This window comes from Alligator mississippiensis, chromosome 5 (genome assembly GCF_030867095.1).
Source record: "Alligator mississippiensis isolate rAllMis1 chromosome 5, rAllMis1, whole genome shotgun sequence".
Taxonomy (NCBI): Eukaryota; Metazoa; Chordata; order Crocodylia; family Alligatoridae; genus Alligator; species Alligator mississippiensis.
This window is the reverse complement of record NC_081828.1, coordinates 141,236,869-141,255,515: the sequence shown is the minus strand read 5'-3', so window position 1 is coordinate 141,255,515 and position 18,647 is coordinate 141,236,869. Positions and strand designations below refer to the sequence as shown.

The window sequence follows — 18,647 nt, the reverse complement described above, 5'->3', positions numbered from 1 at the left end:
GGGGATGCAGCAAGGGATTGGGGATGGTCTGTTCACCAGGGCACCTCTTGGGGTAACAAGGAACAATGGTCACAAACTGACAGAGCAGATTTAAGCTAGGTATCAGGAAAAACTTCTTCACAGGAAGGGTGGCCAAAATTTGGAATGGGTTTCCAGGGGAGGTGGTGCTCTCCCCTACCTTGGGGGTCTTCAAGAGAAGGCTGGATAGGCATCTGGCTGGGGTCATCTGACCGCAGCACTCTTTTCTGCCTAGCCAGGCAGTCGGACTCGATGATCTGTTGAGGTTCCTTCTGACCCTAGCATCTATGAATCTATGGAAGGTTGCCATAAAGCGAATGTTTACCAGTGGTTCTCCTTGTCCACCAAAAGTAGAAGAAGAAGTAGGTTGGCTTACTTTGCAGCAAAGGAAATTTCAGTTAGGTAGTAGGATAAACTTTTTTACTCTAAGGACAGGTAAGTACTTGAAAAGATTACCAGGATAGGATATGGTATCCTGGTCTTTGAAAGGTTTTAAAAACAGATTTTGAAGATAGATTTGATAAACATCTGTCAGGGGTGGTGTAAGTATACTAGATCCTTTTTTGGAACGGGGGTAGATGAGATTATTTTTGAACTCCTTTCTAGCCCTGCATTTCTATGCTTTTTGTTTGTAGAGATTACTGAAAACAAATGACAGCAGCAGGAAAAAAGGTCAAATTTATATGTGAGAGTGCATTTTTTAAACATACTTGTGTCTGTACTTAGTAATTAAAAGTGCCTCGACGCAGCAGAATTCTTAGAACGATGCGAGTGCTCGGTGCAAGGGATGCCTCGCTATGGCGGGAAAAGCCTTGGTGCAGTGATCAGCTCCCTCCAAAACTAGCAGTTGCACTGTTTGGATGCATGCTACCGATTGGCTCATCGTAAATTATTCATACCCGGCGGCTAGCAGTTGGCTCACTAGCCGTATAAAAGCTTGTGTAGTTTCTGCCCAAGTCAGAGAACTCTGCGTGCACGTTGGGAACGAGTTCTTCGTGTACCTTGGAGTAAAATTGGAGGCCTGATCAACCACCAACCACTCCCTGTCGACGACTGTCCCGACGTACCCCGCACCTTGCATGCTCGGAAACATCAGTTTCTTCTTTGTTTTTGTAACCTGTATGGAGAGTGCCTACACTGTGTGCATCGACGCAAGTCCCTGTATGTCAGTTTGTAAGTAAAGTTCTTTTCAATTCAACCAGTACGCATTTGTGCCTAATTTCACTCCATCGCGGCCCCATTCCGGCTATACTCGACACCCACAACTTGTAGCTGTTGTTTAATTTTAATGGAAAATAAAGGATATTGTAAAACTAATGAAAGTAAAGTAGACGTGGACAAGTCATTTAGATTTCCCAGTCAGCGAGTAACACATTAACCACCTCTGTTTTCTTAAAAGGGCAAATAGTGGGTCTAGTGGGGAGTGACAGGGATATGAAACTGCTTAAATGGCAAGTGCTAGCATTGTCATACAACAGCATTTAAAACCTAAAAGGCAGAACAGTAAAATATTGTATTAGAAATGCAAACTAAACTGTTGCCAAGGTGTCGTATATACATGGTAAATCCTGTCTTGTGTATATACATTTAAATTAGAGGAAAACCAAGGGATTTTCATGGCCTGTTCATGGTGCATAGAGCCAGTTTCTCGAGCATTCTGTGGTGGCCCTGACCCTCGCCACTGATTGACAGAGGGGCCCTGGTGGCCCTGGCCCTTGCTGCTGATTGGCCCAGAGGCCAAACCCACATAAATAGCAAATTTAATTGCCATGGAAATCTCATGTAAATTACCGTATTATAAGTATTGAATTTAAATCTAAATTTAAATATATTATTAATAGAAATGTATACAAAATATGAATTGTAATTTATATCATCATAATTTATTATTAGCATTCTACAAGAAGTTTAGAAATATTAAGCAATGCTAACTTTGATAGAAACAATTCATATTAGTTTTTAAATGCTAGCATGCAGCATTCACCAGCAAATGTAGCTGACATCTTCTTTCTCTGTGGTATGAACACTTATCCACACTCTGAGATCACGTGTTCTGCATCCACTGAATTGGTTGGAATTGTAAAGCAACCAAATTGTAGAGATATGGAAATCAATCAGAAGCAGAATCCCAAAACACAAGTCACAGTCAAAGGCATCTGGCACTCTTAGACAAAGTTCATGGAAGCAGCACATTTGTAGTCATGCTCTTTCTGCCATGCAGGGATTGATATAAGTAGCTGAGAGTTACAACTCAGAAAAGGTACCTGATTTGGGTCAAAAATGTGAATAGATATAAAAAGGGAGGCAGCCAGTTGTTTAAGCCGAGGTGGTAGGGACTGATCAGCCTTAAGTACCGATTCAACTTCGCACCTGTGCCTGGAACAGTTCTTGTCTCTGCTGGTTTTTACTTTAACAGTTTGAAAGTTGTTGTCAATCCAATTTATCAAATCCATCAGCTTGTGTGCTTAGTGAATCAAAGCCTGCCGACTTTCAAGCCATATTAGAAGTTACATGAACCAGATTGCATTTTCAGCCACAAGCTTAACTTGATCTTCAGTGTTGCCCTGTTTTAAGAGATTGCGTAATTTGAATGTACATTGTGTTCTGGATATGATTTCATGTTCATTGCACATAAATTTCCTGATAGTACTTAATATTCTTTGCCTTGTAATGAACTGTGTTAAACTATGAATTCCACCTCATAAGCACTGATTCTGGTGGAAATTACACAGTTGATTTAGATCCCCGCTTCGATCAGTGATGGACTCCTTGTACTGAAGCTTACGGTCTGGACAATATTTGAATGCTTTTTTAAAAAGAAACCAGTTTATCCACATCAAGAAAATTTGTGCGCCAGGTATCACTTGCTAAAGAACAAATGTGTGCATTGCAGGTAACATGAATTGTGTTGGGTATCAGTCCATGTAGCACACCAGAGAAAGCTTTGTACATATATGTTGCATTATCACACAGAAATGCCCTGGTCTTTTTAAATTGTAAGCCATAGTTTACAACAGCCTTCACTGCAGCTTGCGCTACAGTTAAAAATTTTACAGATGCAAATTAAACTGGTTTTGTTGAAAAACAGGCAGGTCGCAGTCTTTTCAGCTCCTGGGTACAAATAAAGTGTGGAGAACAGAGTTATCCTGGGCAACTTTGTCTGCTACAATTGAAATGAATTCATATTCTGCCAATGCAGAGTTTGTGAACTGAACACGTGAAGCAATTACTTATGATAGATAATCCTGGCTAAGTTTGTTTGCACGTGGGGAACTGCCAGAATTTGGGACGTGCTTGTTCAAGTAGTCCCTTAATTTCAGGTTATCAGTTTTCTCCAGAGGTGTGTTGGCAGCCGTGAATGCCTCCACTAGCTTGAATGTAGCTTTTCTTCTTGTTAAACTGCTTTCAGTGGTTCTATAAAACATTGAGGACATTGTTGCTTGTTTCTTGCTTTGACCTTCAGCCTCTGCAGAAGCCTTTCACTTTATATTCAATTTGGACTCTAAATGCCAATCAATACTGTTTTTCCTTGACACATCCAGAGTCACATTGCAAGATGAACAAAACAATTTACCACCGTCTGAATGCAAGGTTCCTACAGGGAACTGTTACACGATCTGGAGCTGAAATGTATTTTACTTTTTTAGATTTTTTTTTTTTACTCACCTTCAGACTATAGCATTGCTGCATTGAATCTAGCTTCTTAACAGATGGCGCTGAAACACTTTTGCTTTCCTAACGAATGCCTTCACTTAGTCTGCGTCATTAGCTTACCCTCTCAGTAGCTCTCTCAGATTACGTGCTCTGTGGCTGCAGTGATTGCCACGGTTTCTTTGTATTCCAGTAACCTTTTTTATGGGGGTTGATTCCACAGGAAATTATGGCCAATGCCATTTTTTGTGGCAATTGTGGAGATTGTAGTTGTGAATTGTGCAATTGTGAGATTGCAGTGAAACTGCAATTTAAGTAGGTCCATACATATACATACTGTAGCATTTCTGCAAACAGCTTTTTGTCTTGCAAAAAAACAGGAAACCTAGGAAAATCTCCTAGTGGATATCAGTCTGCTTCCTATTTTCAGATTTTTCAGTGTTGATCTATACTTAGATATGTCACTGGGATCTTACTAGTATCTGACCCCTCTCTCTCATTTCCAAACCTTGGAGCTTTTTATTTATTTCCCCACTGGGTTCCCAACCCTGCATGTCCAAGCCAAGTGTTTACTACATTTTTAAATGATGCCAGAGGTCAGATACTGAAATGGTGCTTAACAGTCTAGAAGTTGGTAATGACATGATGCAGCAGGCAGCTGTTAGGACCATCTTGTTATCATATGCATATTAAGGTCTAAAGATGTTTATTTTAATGAGGCCAGAAATAAATGCCATTTTAGTCTTTTAAATGAAAATATTACTAATTAGAATAAAAAGCAGAGCTTTTTAATATGTGGAAACACATAGAGAAAATACAACTTCTAAGAACATTGAGAAGAGCTTGGCTGCCTTGTAAGTCTTTGTCAGATGTACCAGTCTTTCCTCACTTGATTACAACCAATAATGAAACAGAAATATTGACCTCCTGTACAATGACACGTTCATAAAGTAATTTTTTTTCTCTGCCAGGTGTATTATTTGGGGTTGTTTTTTTTAACCTGGAACAATTTATAGTGGTAATATTCTTTTAATGAGCATTTTATTACTTAGTTGCCTAGGATCTTTGCATATAAAATTTTCAAGTGAGTTTTCTTTTAATTTTTTTTTCTTTTCACATATTTGGAGAAAGGAAGGTACATGTTAAAGGTTCTAATCCTGCTGCACTTCAGAATTTAAATGCTTGTTAGACATTGTAACCGATCAGTTATTGGCAAATCAGGGAAGATAATGCTGGTACATGAAAGAGAACAGTTTTTTTAAAATATTTGTTTCTGGTGCATTTCTTAGAGCTTAGTAAAAGCTAAACTATTTAAACAAATGGTACAGTATTGAACAGGTGATTTTGTTTTTACTGAACACTTTACTAGTAAAAATGACTCAGAAGAATAATAACATGCCTAGTATTTTTACAGTACTTTTTCAAAATACAGATAAGCCTTAGCCTTATTTCTTAGAGGAAGTTATCCTACATCTAATACTTTCAAGAAGGACCTAATTGGTTTAAGAGAAAGGAATACTTTAATGAAACTTGAAAAATCCCTGCCTCAAAAAAAAAAAAAAAGGCTGGAAAAAGAAATTTTTAATTGAAGAAAGGATTGTTGCAAAAATACAGGATTTATCTTCTTGTACTAACATGAAAAATAGGAGCAATTGACAGTTAATGTTGACGTAAGCAACTATATTTTTGTAGATCAAAGCCATGTGAAATAGTTCCGCTAATACAAAGTGGGAAAACAAAAATTCGTATACTTAAATTTCTCTCTATTGATGCATAGCAGTGTGTCGGAGCATAATATTTATAAAAACTAGTTTACTACTTTTGGGCTTTGACAAAGACAAATATTTCAACATCCATGCGAGGTATCATCGGTTCATCTAGGCTTTTCAGGCTGGTTGTGGCAAGTATGTAAATAGATCATTTTCTTGTACCAGGCCTTATTTCCCACAGCCTTCCTGTAAGGGTAAGATGTATCTTGTATAATCTAATTGAGGGAGGAGTGATATTGGTGAGCTGAATGAAGAAATTGCTGTGTATGGCCCTTAACTGTAAAAACTTTTAGTAAAAGGCTTATTTTTCTTCTAAGGACTACACAGTTTGGGGGTATGTCCATGTTTGTTACTGGATTTAGAAGGTTCTTTTCACCTTTGTCCCTTCAGATATGTGCAACCTACCTTTTAATTTTTGCCTTTGTGACTTGGACTGCATTATGCTAGTACAGGTTTTGAGAGCTACAAAAAAACAGAACCTAGCTAGTGGGGTGTTAGGTACCAGCATCTTCATATCCTTTTCTGGTTGCATTTAAAGTAATGAGCTCAGTCTATACAGAGATTTTTATTGTTTGATTCTGGATTATCTGAGAAATTATTCTTTCTCGTTTAGCCTTCAGAACAATTAAGGTTGTCTGGAGTGGTTAAACTAAGACCTTGTTTATGCAGAGATATTGAATGCAATAGCTATTGCAGAATAAACTTTTCTGGAATTGTTCCCTATGAAGTCACTTCTGGAATAAGAGTCATTTTGTTCTGGGATGGTTAATCTGGACAGAGAGAACCACAAGGGCATACCTATTTCATTTGGTCCCACAAAAAAATTGTGGTTACTATATAGAAAGTAATATGAGAGCTTCTTTTTAAAGGTATTGAAAGACCTTTCATCACTTTACTGGTTTATGAAACTGAAATAAGACTTGTGAAAGACAGTTACATTAATGCAGCGCCAGGAGGCTTGCCTCATTGCTTTGTATTGGTATAGCTATACTGGTGCAAAAAACCCCAGATGGAGACACAGCTTTAGTGGATACATGGAAAGACAGTCAAAGATGATCCCAAAGATGTTTTAATGGACAGTGATGCTGTCACTGACAGTTATTTACCAGCTGTTAAATCTCTGAAGACAGGGATTTCACAGCCTCCCTGGTTACTTGTTCAAGGGCTTAACTGACTTGCCAGCTCTTTAACTGAAATCTCCCTTACTGTAGAGTTGACTCTCAGTGGACAAGGAGAACAATTTATCTATCTTTTTATGGCAATCATTTACATCAGAGCTGTCTAACTGACACCCCTCAGAGGTTAGCATCTGACCCATGAGCTGTCACGTAGCTGCCATTCCCCCCCCCCAACACACAGTTGCTTCTGTCAGGGGATGAGAGGCAGGAAGAGGAGCTGGATTGCCCACATTGCATTGCAGGTGGGTGGTGCATGCAGCCAGGAGAGGGGGTGGGTAGGTGCTGCATGTGTGTCAAGGAGGGGCCGTGCTGCTTGTGCAGTGGAAGGGGCAGGCTGCCTGCATGGCATGCATGGCTGGGGGGAAGTGGGGGGTAAGCTGGGTTGCCTGCTCTGTGCACAAGGCAGGAGTGGGTAGTGCTAGGCAGCTCAGTTCCTCCCTCCTTCTTGCTGGGTATGCCATGTGCATAATACTCTCTCATCCCTGCCACTCCTGCCATTCATGGCTGCGCACACTATATGGGGAAAGCTGCAGAGCCAGGCTGTACAAGCAGCCCCATTCAAGTGGTGGGGCTGGTGGGAGGGGGTGGTTGCTGGGCAGTCCGCTCAGTGGAAGGTCCTTGGGGTCACCTGCCTGTACAGCATGTGGTTCCTGGCTCTGTAGCCCACAGCATGCAGCTGCCCAGATGTTGGGAAGGCTTGGTTTACCTATTGGAAAACTGTTCTTGCTTCTCCTCAATCTCTCTTTCAAACAAAAAACCCAAGATCTTTCCAGTATTTAAATCTTTCTTGAACTATGCTGCCCAGAGCTTAACCAAGTACACTAATCATGGCTGCTTTGGTGCTGAATAGAGCAGAGTAATTACCTCTACATCTGACATACAGTATTCCTATTATTACATCTCAGAAAACATTTGCTTTTTTGCGAAAGCACCATGGTTTTGACTGACTCAGTTTATGGTCCATTATAAGCCTTAATGCTCTTCTTCAGTTTTTCTGCTGTTTTTCCCCATTTTGTGCTTTTGTATTTGATTTCTCCTTCTTAAATATAGTTCTTTTCATCTGTCTATTGAATATCATCATCTTATTGATTTCAGATCACTTCTTTAATTTAACAGGATCATTTTAATACTAAGCCTGCCCTCAGAAATTCTTGTAGTTCCTCCCAGCTTGGTATCAGCCATAAGTGTTATAAGCGTATCTAAGTCTTTCATGGGGAATATTGAATAGTGCCAACCCAGGGCAGATTATTGCAGGCCATACTTCATATGTCTGTGTTTGACAGTGAATCATAAATAACAACTGTTTGAGTATGGTTCTTCAACTCACTGCCATCTACGTTTTAGCCATTTTAATGTAGGATGTTTTATGAGACATCACATGGAATTGCGCTAAAAGCCTTCTCAATAAAGGCCAAGGTATATCACATCTACTTTTTCCCCATGTAGCATTCTCCTCCTAGACTTTTGTACATTTATTTCTTTGCTTCTGTTTCTCTTGTTTCTGTACAGACTGACTGGCAGTAGCATACCACATTTTCCAGTTGGATTATAAATACCAGAAGTGTTATAGGGAAGTTTGTGATCTTCATCCATCTGACAGTGGCCTGCCTTTGTATGAAATATGATTGATGTGGAGAACCAGATTGTAATATGGGAGTGTAAGTGCGTGAAACAAAATCATAAGGCAGACATCAATCATAAGGCAGACATCAAAATCATAAGGTAGACATCAGCCAACAATTCCAACTTTTTTTATCTATGCAGAAAAAAATTGGCTGTTGGTGGAATAGTGTCTAACATATTTTCTTTCCTGTGGAAGAGTTCTGAATTTCAAATCACAGCTAGGAAATATGAGCCTATTTCAGCAACAGAAGATAGGGATCTTTGAGGTAATGGTGTTAGTTTAACACCCCACATATATCTGTTCAGAACAGAAACCAAAATAGGAAATTATGGAGTGTTCCTCTGTAAACATCCCATGATAGTGTTCTGATGAGGATGATGCATGATCTGTTAGTACTTTCTCACTTACTGTGCTAGATCATGTCATGTTATAGAAAACACCCCGATAGGGTTAGCATCCTAGTAAATTTGTTAGTTTATGTATAAACACTTTCTCAGAATATAAAGGTCTGATCTGACCAAATGTTGGGGGGGGTGAAGGGGGGGGGGGAAATCTGTTTCATAGAGACTGCTGAATATGTGCAAATTACCTCCTTTGTGCACATGTGTTGATAATACCATATTTTCTCACATGCAACATGCTTTGGAGTATAATGCACACCTTGTTTTTTGAAAAGCATAATAAAGAAAAAATCCAGAGTTATGGCTGCATAGAGCAGGGACAAGCCTAATAAGCTGACTTGCTTTCCCTTTTCTGATTTAACTAAAACTGAAATACCTAGTTGCTACTGAAGACTGGCCTTCCTGGGTGGATCTATGATTCTGAAAAATGATAAACAATCTCTTTGAGAAGAGCTAAAGAACTGTGAAATGGGAGAAGAGAGACCAGGAGCAGCTAGCAGACAGCAAAATTGCCCTTTGAGTAGTTAGCTTGATTAGTGGAACATCTGGACCATTAATGAGACATCTTTCTTTAACACCTGTAGTACAGAACAATGAGCCATTAAGTCAGTTGACACCGTCAGCTCTCTGAATAGTAATATCACAGCTACTGTAATGTGGAGCAGGAATCAAAACAAGATACTTGTATTTGGAGCAGAAAATCAGCTTCCCTGCTTAATACCTGCTTCCCAATTTTGGGGAGCTGATTTTGGGAAAAATGATGTGCAATATACGTGCAAAAATACAGAAACAAGTGGTTTGGCTGTTACAGTGGAAAGCAGAGTAAAAATAAAAAGTTGGAAGGACATTATTATTTAGTCTGCAGTTCTTGGATAACACAGTGGTATGCTGGTTTCATCTCAAGTCTTTTCTGTTTGTACACAAGGAAGCTTAATGTTTGGACTGTTTAACAGTCTTGGCTCAGAGATCAGGTCTGCAACAGCTGGGGTTTTTCAAGTCATGATTATGGTTTTGATGCAGAATTATGCCAATATACATGTATACAACCTAAAGCTCTAAGAATCTCTTTTTTGAGCTTTCTGCTCATGCATGAGAGTTGAATTAATTGAAAAAGGAATTAATACATTTGAAGAAATTTACCTGACAGTAAAAACACACAAATATTTGCTTAAGGCTTGGGTATGATCAAATGTTTTGTCATCAGGGTAAGAGCTAAGTTTGGGCATTTTCCTTTAAAATCACTGAAGGAGAATTTGGTGACAGAATGTTATGTCATGCTAGTTTTATACCTAAGCCTGTTCTTATTTGTGAAGTTAGGGTTTAGATTAATTTAAATGCATGCTTGTCATTTTAGATAAATAACTTGAGAAGAGGTTAGAGTTTCGTCTCAGATGGCTAAGCTTCTAGCTAATATTAGAAAGCACCTTCAGTCTGACTAGAAAGTCAGCATACATATTTAAAGTTGCCTAGAATAATATTATTCTGCCACTAGAGGGCATATGAGTATTTAGGTGTTTATTTGTAAAAACTTATCAGGGTGCATTGGAGAAGACTACATTTTGACAGCCTTCTAATGATTCACAGGATCTAAGAAATAACATAGGAAATGTCACAGATGGAAATGTGACAGTGAAAAAATGAGTATCACTGAAGCCAAGAACCACCATACTCAGTAATCATGAACTAGTACCCTCAACTCACTAGTTTTGCTAAATTCTGAAAGTGAAAGTTAAAATTAAAATTAAAGTTTGTTAGAATAATCTATACCAAGGTATTGGCTGCTGTAAATGATGGGGATTTAAGAGAAATACAAAACAAGATAGTCTATCAAATTTTATTTTGGAAATATTTTGCTTTCGTTTGTTTGCTTCAGTGAATGCAGTTTTTGCAGCAAGTTTTTATATGTATACTTTCATAAAATTGTCAGGTATAAATTAAAAACTAGTAAAAAATATTAGCTCTTGGGATGTTGTATAATTTCCTTACCAACTACAGCATATGGTACAAATATTACTAGAAAATAACAGCCAAGCAGTAAAAGAATAAGGAGGCACAATGAACACACAGACCATTTCATAAGAAAATTTCCCTCCTACCTTACAGCATAATGCTATCATTGGATGAAAGATATATTGAGAGCAAGAGGCTTCAGACTAATTATCTTTTACAAGATGAAGTAAATTCCTTTCGTACATCAAGGATTACAAGAATATGAGAGGTATTATAAAGCTTATCTGAATCTTTTAAATAGAGAAACTTTCTCCAAAACATATATTTGGTATATCTCTTCAGCAAACACAGGTATTCATTTTCTCATAAACTTTAAACCTTATTTCTGCTTCCACCTCAACTTTTTTGCAACAGAAGATATTCACCATGCTTAGTTTTGCAAATACTTTGTAGAACATGCGTCCAGGCAAAGATGTTTTTCAGTGAATCTGTTCAGTAAGGAATATGCCTTATTTTATAGCATTAATGAGAATCCCTATGCAGGTTTTCTCTTTTTCCTGTTCATAAAGCCTAAATAGTAACTGGAGCATGTACATTTCTTTTTGGCCTTTTCTGATGGTATGTTCTTGTTTGTAAACATTTTTGGCAATTGCCTGATTTATCAGCACAGGTTCCATAACTACGGATTTCTTGAAAATAATTGCTGGCTTTTGGCTTATATATACCCGTCCACTTAAATAAAATTAGTACAGAAGCAAGGGGGTTGTTTTTATTCTGTGCTTTTTCACTGAGCAGCAAATCTCTTTTAGACTCAGTCTAGATACGTGGGCAATGGGTATTCATTAAAATTTCCAACTATTTCACCGTGAGTGGTGAATCTCTGTCAGAAGTAACAAGGAAAGGTGCTTAAGTTTGCAAGGCATCCTCAATTTTACCACTGTTTTCTACTGTAACTCAAAACATGTTCACAACGTGGTGACAAACATGTTGACGTTTACTGAACACTAGAGCTCCTACTCCTGCTGCTGTGCATGGAAGTTAAAATGAAGGGAAGTTTTAAGAAAAGTATTGGTGCAAAAAGGCCATGGACGATTCTTTTCATTTTCATTTATTTTGAAAGTGGATCAGAAACATATACACAGCACTCTGAGAGAAAACAAGACATGGTCTCATAGCTCCAAAGATGTAATTTTAGACAGCAGGATGTGTAATTAGTTGCAGAACAGGTACCAGTTCTTCAAGGTAGATGCACCTTATCAGTTTAATATAGTCCCAGTATGCTGGTCATCATCTTCATAATCTTTTTCCCGAAGGCTAACAGGTCACCTCTCTAAGACGGCAGTACCCTTCACCTGTATAATCCACTGATTATTTTCTGAATTAATATTTGAAATAATGCCCTCAAAGATGATCTGCAAAGTCCCTTCCAGCCCCTAACAGTCTATCTTGTTCTATTCTTTAATTGAGTAATAAGCTCTTTCTACCATTTGTTTCAATTACCTTGCATGCAACATCCCAATGGCAAGTTCTCTTGGATCTAGTGGTAGTAATATTATGATTTATACTCTGTTTTGTGCATCTTTTGCCTGATGGGAATCAGTTTTTCTTCCAAGGAAGCCTGGATACAGCTCTGTCAGAAGCCCACTGAGATCCTTTTGTTTCAAACAGGCAACATTCATGCAGTCTCCAGGAGGAGCTAAAATATGCTCAAGAATCAAGAACTAAACACTGTATTTCTGCTGTCACTAGGCCCACTAGAATAGTAGGCTGGTGCTTTATTTTCTCATGGGGAGGGGGGTGGGAAACATGGAGTTGCTATGAGACTCTCAAGATATGTTATTGCATACATAATTCAGTGCCAGGCAGAGAAACCTACCTCGCTTGGTTACCAGCAGTAGTATAACTGCATTAGTCGCTGTGCTTGGCCCTATAGCAGAACTAATTAGTCTGGTGGAGCACCTTGCCAATACGTCTATCCTGCGTCCAGTACCTGAGCTAACTCATTGGCTAAGTATAGACAGTCAAAAAGCCGGAGACTGAATCAATGCAATCTTTGCAGGTTAGCCTAAACTGTGTAGATTGGACCAATAAGCAAGCAAAAAGACTTTCATTTTGATTCTGGAAATGCAGCCACATGTCTGCAGTGGCCTTGGCCAGCGGCTGGGCAGCATTAGAGCATGCCTGCCTGCTCAGCTGGAGCAGACAGCTTTGGCCAAGGCTAGCCCACCCACCCTGCAGGGAGAAGATGGGGGTGGTTGTGGGGGAGTTGCAAAGCATGCTGGGAAACTGGTGAGTTAACTTGAATTTGGAGCGGGTCTGGGACAGAAGTTCAATAAACCAACTTAACCTAAATCAGATTAGTCTGATACTGTATCCATCCAGGTTTTTCTTAAACCAGTTTGGGTAATTTTGAAAGCAGTTTATGTACAGTGAACTTCTGTTGCGTTACAGATTTGAACCAGTTTTGCATCATTTATACCAGTTTATGTGTAATTTCTGTTTCTAGCCATTCAGTTTGCTTATCTTGGCTCACTACTAGATTGTGACGTGTAGCCATATACTTGGTGTTTTTAGTTATAATATTGGTATTAACAGTTTGTTACTATGTGCATAGAATTATTTAAGTAAAATTTTTTGTTATGCTTGCTGTGGTAATCAACAGTATGTTAATTCTATTTTGTGTAGGAAAAATGTGGCAAAGCTAGCAAGCACTGTTTTAGCCATATTTTAATCTATTTTTAAAAATAACATTATCTAAATTTTCTTTTCCTACCTTGCTCACCGATACTCCTTTTCAAAATGGTAAGATCCAGATTGTTACATAGCTGTATGTTTGTGCACACAGTGCTGCTGTAGTCGCTTGTTGTGATATATCTGAATTGCAATGCCTTGACAAAGCAAATAGTGGCACATATCGCCTTTCAGCACTGACTTGGCTCTCTTATTGGTAGAGATATAGATTTTTTTCCCTTTTCCCCCTCATCCTAAGTGTTTGCAAGCTCTGCAGACAACACTGAGGCTACTCATTGAGTATCTCTGACAGCTGCAGGACCCATATGCCAAGATCTAGCTCCCAAACCTTGACCTCTTCCTTGGATTCTAGTCTGGTCTCTTGGCTGGCTCTGTTGCTGGTTGCTGTGGCAGCTGCAGAATACCCTACGGGAATGATACAAAGCTGGCTTGTTCCGAATATGCTTTATTATTGGTGGATGGCATTTGCCTGGGAGTTATCTTAGTGGGAAGTATTCCTCTGTATTTATTATATTCTGAAAATAGGATTCTTAACAGATTGCTCATAATAAAATCAGCGTATAAAGCTTCCTTATTTCACATTTAATCCTACTTCTTTTTTAAATAAAAGCATAATGGATTTTGTGTACATGGTGCTCATAAAGTAGTATTTCTCCTTAGACCCTTTTGTGCGGCATTGGTCTTATATCTTTTAAAAAAAAAGTATGGTAAATGTATATGGGGGAAGGTGAAAAGAAATGTGTACCACATGAAGTTGGGCTGAGTAAAGAGCCTCTGGATCCTGTCTGGACCAACTGAAATTCATAAAAAGGAAATGTTTGAAAAGTATAATATTTCATTTAGTTTCCTTAAGTGAAAAAATGACCTCCAAAAACCCATATTAAAATATATTATTATTATTATTAAAACCAGACTTGAACATCAAAAGTAAGAACATCCAAACTTATGGGTAATGATGTCAAGTGAGAAAATTGGTATTAAAGATGTAGTGATATTTGCAGTTTGGATAAAATTCTTCGATTTGAATAGGAGCAAATAAGCTGCTCAGTGAAGATTATGACAAGAAGTTTAAAAAAGGCACTTCAACAGAGAATATGAAGGCCTTAAAGAAAAGCTGCTGTAACTTGATAACCTCTTAGTAAATTTATCAAAATGCCTGTGGTTCTGTTTCCAAGCAGTGTAGTAGTTAGGCATCTGTTTGTCTCGTGAGACAATACAGTTATACCAACTTGTCGGAGAGTCAGAGCAGCCGCCGGCAGCCGCTTGCTGACCCCCCCCACCGGAGCAGTAAAACTTTTACCTGACAGGCGGGTAGTGATGGATGGGGTGGAATTAACCAGGCACAGACGCGTGTTGGTTACAGGAATTTGTTTACTTACGTCGCTCAGATAGTGACGCGCGACATAGGCTGAGCCTTTGTTCCGTTGCAGTTTTTCCACTTATAGCGCTTATAATCAAGCGTATGGTCTTAGGTTACAGCTAACAATACAACGATTACGATCAAGCGTACAGTTTGGGTTATAGCTAATGATGACAGACGTGGTGCCGGGAACGAGCTATCGTGCCTGCAGGGCTTTGATACGTCAATATTACGCTGATGGGAAGCTATTGACAGCTGATCAGACTGTCAATTTACTCTGATGATGATCTTAGGTTTCTCCTTAGAGCTTCCCGCAGAGGTCTCCCAGAGTTTCTCCGACTTGGGTGGAAGTTGCTAAACTATTTATAGACAGAGGTGTCTCTCAGAGATACCCAATGATGAACTGCTAAATGGAATCTTTAATTATCTGGCAAGCAGCAGTTCTTTGTGCTCTCAGGTTGCTATCAGGTTATAAGGTAGTGGGTCAGGTTTCCTGTCCGATACTTGAGAGGGGTCTGAGCTTGCTTCTTGACCAATTGCAGGGATTTATGACAGGGCTATCCCCTTTTACTCTGACCAATCATAAATCACGCCTAAGTTTCGTTTTTTGCTAGGGATGTGGGCATAAATTTAAGTTTCTTGCTTGGATTTTTTTTCTCAGGAACTTCTTTAACCCTTAATTGACTGCTGTGTGCATCTCTTGCTAGTGACATGGGCACTGATTAATTTGGTTGTGACACAAGTGAGACATCAGCTTACTGAACATAATCTTCACTTGAAAATAAAGTGAAGCTGGAATGACCTCTCCAGGACACAAAAGCCTGGGCAGTGTATATGGAGACACTGAGCTGCCCATACACCAGTGTCCCTGTCTCACCCTTGCTGGTTTTATCCAAAGGAAAAGGAAAGGCACGTGTCAGTACATTTGGAACCAGCTTGGCTGCAGGAGCAAAGCAGAAGACACTAATAAATACGAGTAAAAAAACTTAAACTGTGTCAGAGAATTTTAATTAAATAAGTTGATGAGAAAGGGTTGCCCCCTTGGTACACGCAATATATTGTGATGTTGGTATTTTCGCTCTTACACACCCAAATAAATTAGGGAAATAAATGTAGAGAGGAGTCAGCGCTCTATATACTTGAGAAGGCACAGAATGGATGTTGTGGGGAGAAAACAATTAGAAAAAAATGTATGGTAGCCTATCAAAGCACAATTAGCAACAGCAACCCATTCAGGAAGACCATTTGACTGAGACACCTCAGTCCAAGGGGAAGTGCACACTCAAATCTTTTCATTTATTTATTTATTTATTTATTTATTTATTCTTATCTGATTCTGGTATTACTGCATCTTAAATGAATGCTTGATCATTGAGCACATTGGAAAGACAACTGTTGTCTGAGATTCTTGTCATGTCGGCCTGAGCCAGTGGAAAAAGGTGAACCAAACTAGTAGAGTATGTAATGCAAGCATGAGTCATGTTTAATATTAGTGAGTTTTTTTTCCACAGTCAGTTTCCAATCAGCCATGTGACTGTACTATAAGTAGCAGAAAAGAAGACTATATCAAAGGGAAAAATCTAACATGCTTGATTGGAATTAACTCATATCACTCATTAATACTTTGAGTCATAATTTTTAAGGTAGCACATGATCCAGAAGAGTGCTGTTTTTAAAATAATACATGATCCATCAGATTCTAAATGTATCATGTAAGCATATTTCATTTTTTGTGTTTTTCATTAACTAAGTGTACAAATATATTCATATAGTTTCAATTTTTATGGAAATATTCTGTCATTTATTTTGAAAGTAATTATATTAGTTGCTGCTGCATGGTCACTATTTTTAACTTCTGCTAGTTAAATATATGTACTGAAAAAGAAAAAGAATGTATTTTACATTAAGGATGAAAAGATTTCAGTATTTTAGTATACAAACACAGACTTTTTTTGAAGTGGCTAAGTGCAAAGTTAGTCCAGAAATTAGGCTGATTTTTATTTTTGCAACATTGTATTACTTCAAATGAATTGCCTAGTTTTGAAATAATTAGAATATCCACAATATTCCTGAATTTTGGGACTCTGAATTTGTTTTCAGATTTTGAAACCATGCAATGATGATTGCTTGAATCTGGAATTTTGGTTTAGGTCTATCTCTGTTTATGAAGGTGGAATTACAGAGTATACATACAAGTACTACAAAGGCTCTTGTTATGTATTCTTTGTAGTAAATGCTACATGTTTTTTAAGACGTTTACGATAGCCTTTTTTTTTTTTTTTTTTAAGGATTTTCTCTTGCACATACTTTTTCATTCCATTATTATTACCTCCTGCTGCTTACCAAGGAACACTTCACAACCCTATCAAATTAGAAATTCTGAATGCTTTTGTAATTTTCATATGTCTCTTCTGCTACTGACTTTTTTTCATCTTTGCTCATTCAGATCAAGAGTGAGCTTGAAGCCATCCTGGCTGTATGTTGATCTATTTTTATCTAATGATTGGTTTTCTCGCTTCAGGGATTCACACATTGTAAATGAATATACTGATTGACTGGTATATTTGTTTCCTGGTGCGTTGCCATATTATATGGTAAAATTATCTTGTTTGAAATAATAACTTCAAATACTTTGAATTAAAGAATAAATTAAATGAAAAATGAACTTTATACAGCTAATCTTTTATTTTTAAATATGATTTTAATGTATTTCATTTAGCAGAATTTGACTACACAATGCTTCAGTTTTGTGTGGATACTACAGAGATGTGCACAACACGGATAATTTAACATATACTTTTTAATAATAATTTAAACATATATGATATTTATCCTAAAGACTGGTTTTAAACCACCTTTGATATTTAATTCATTAGGGGTGCAAAACAGAATACATCAAGTTTAGCATCAAGTTACACATTTGTAGATGGAATGTGAGGAATTTATCTAATTTAAATTGTAAGGGAGTTTGGCCAAATTACTGGAGCTAATCTCATAATCTGGCAGTAGAATAGGATCCAAGTATTAGTGGTCAAAGCCTTGATTTTGAGATTAGCATCTATATGTATTAGCCTACTAGCACCCTGCTGATGAATTCTTGGGAAATGATTTGGAAACACAAATTGTACTAAATATGTATCTTCTACAGCAGGAGTGCAAACATATACCTGTCACTGTGGGCCAGATGAATGGTGCGTGGTCAGGCCCACAGACCCCCCTGCCAGGCCCCTGCATGCTGGTGCCCATGTGCTGCTCTCTCTGGCTGGTCCAGGACTGTGTGGCATGGCACCCATTCCAGGACCTGTGCTGCATCCTGGATGATCTGGGACCCACACTGTAGGGTGGCCAGTTTCAAAATGGAATGCCTGGTTGCCAAAAAGGTGGCGTACACCCGGGGGAGGGGGGCGGGGCGCTATCTCCAAAGAGGAGTATACCTCCACTGCTCGGGCCTGTAGGGGGGCTGTTAGGAAACCTAAGGGGGACATAGAGCTAGGACTAGCGTCCAAGATCAAAGATAATAAAAAGTCCTTTTTCAAATATATAGGGAGGATGAAAAAGGCACCGGGAAACGTGGGGCCCCTGCTAGATACGCTGGGCAATCTGGTGGTTGCACCAGAGGAGAAGGCAGACCTCTTTAACAAATTCTTCACCTCCGTTTTCTTGTGCAGGGACCGGGACTCCCCCACCGTGATTCATGACGGACTCAAGGGGAACGCCTCCAGACCTAAGGTTGAGGAGGACTGGGTTAGAGTGCTTCTGGAGGGGCTAGACGTGTTCAAATCAGCAGGTCCAGATGCTCTCCACCCCAGGGTGTTGAGGGAGCTAGCAGGGGTTATTGCAGGGCCCTTGGCATGGCTTTATGAGCGCTTGTGGTGCTTGGGCCAGGTGCCAGATGATTGGAAGATGGCCAGTGTGGTCCCCATCTTTAAAAAAGGGAGGAGGGAG

The 18,647-nt window shown here is 38.8% G+C and overlaps 1 protein-coding gene across 4 annotated transcripts in view; it reads left to right on the top strand.

Annotated features, from left to right (window-relative positions):
• Nucleotides 1-18,647, top strand: part of ANO10 (anoctamin 10) — a 249,542-nt gene that overhangs the window by 81,738 nt on the left and 149,157 nt on the right. Inside the window, exons 13-14 of one of the 4 annotated variants that reach the window (XR_009462580.1) lie at nt 8,126-8,338; nt 10,745-10,851. The exons of the other annotated variants lie outside the window; for them this stretch is intronic. The gene's annotated coding sequence lies outside the window, so the exon portion shown is untranslated. Of the gene's footprint in view, nt 1-8,125; nt 8,339-10,744; nt 10,852-18,647 lie in introns of those variants that run through there. 4 annotated transcript variants of the gene reach the window in all.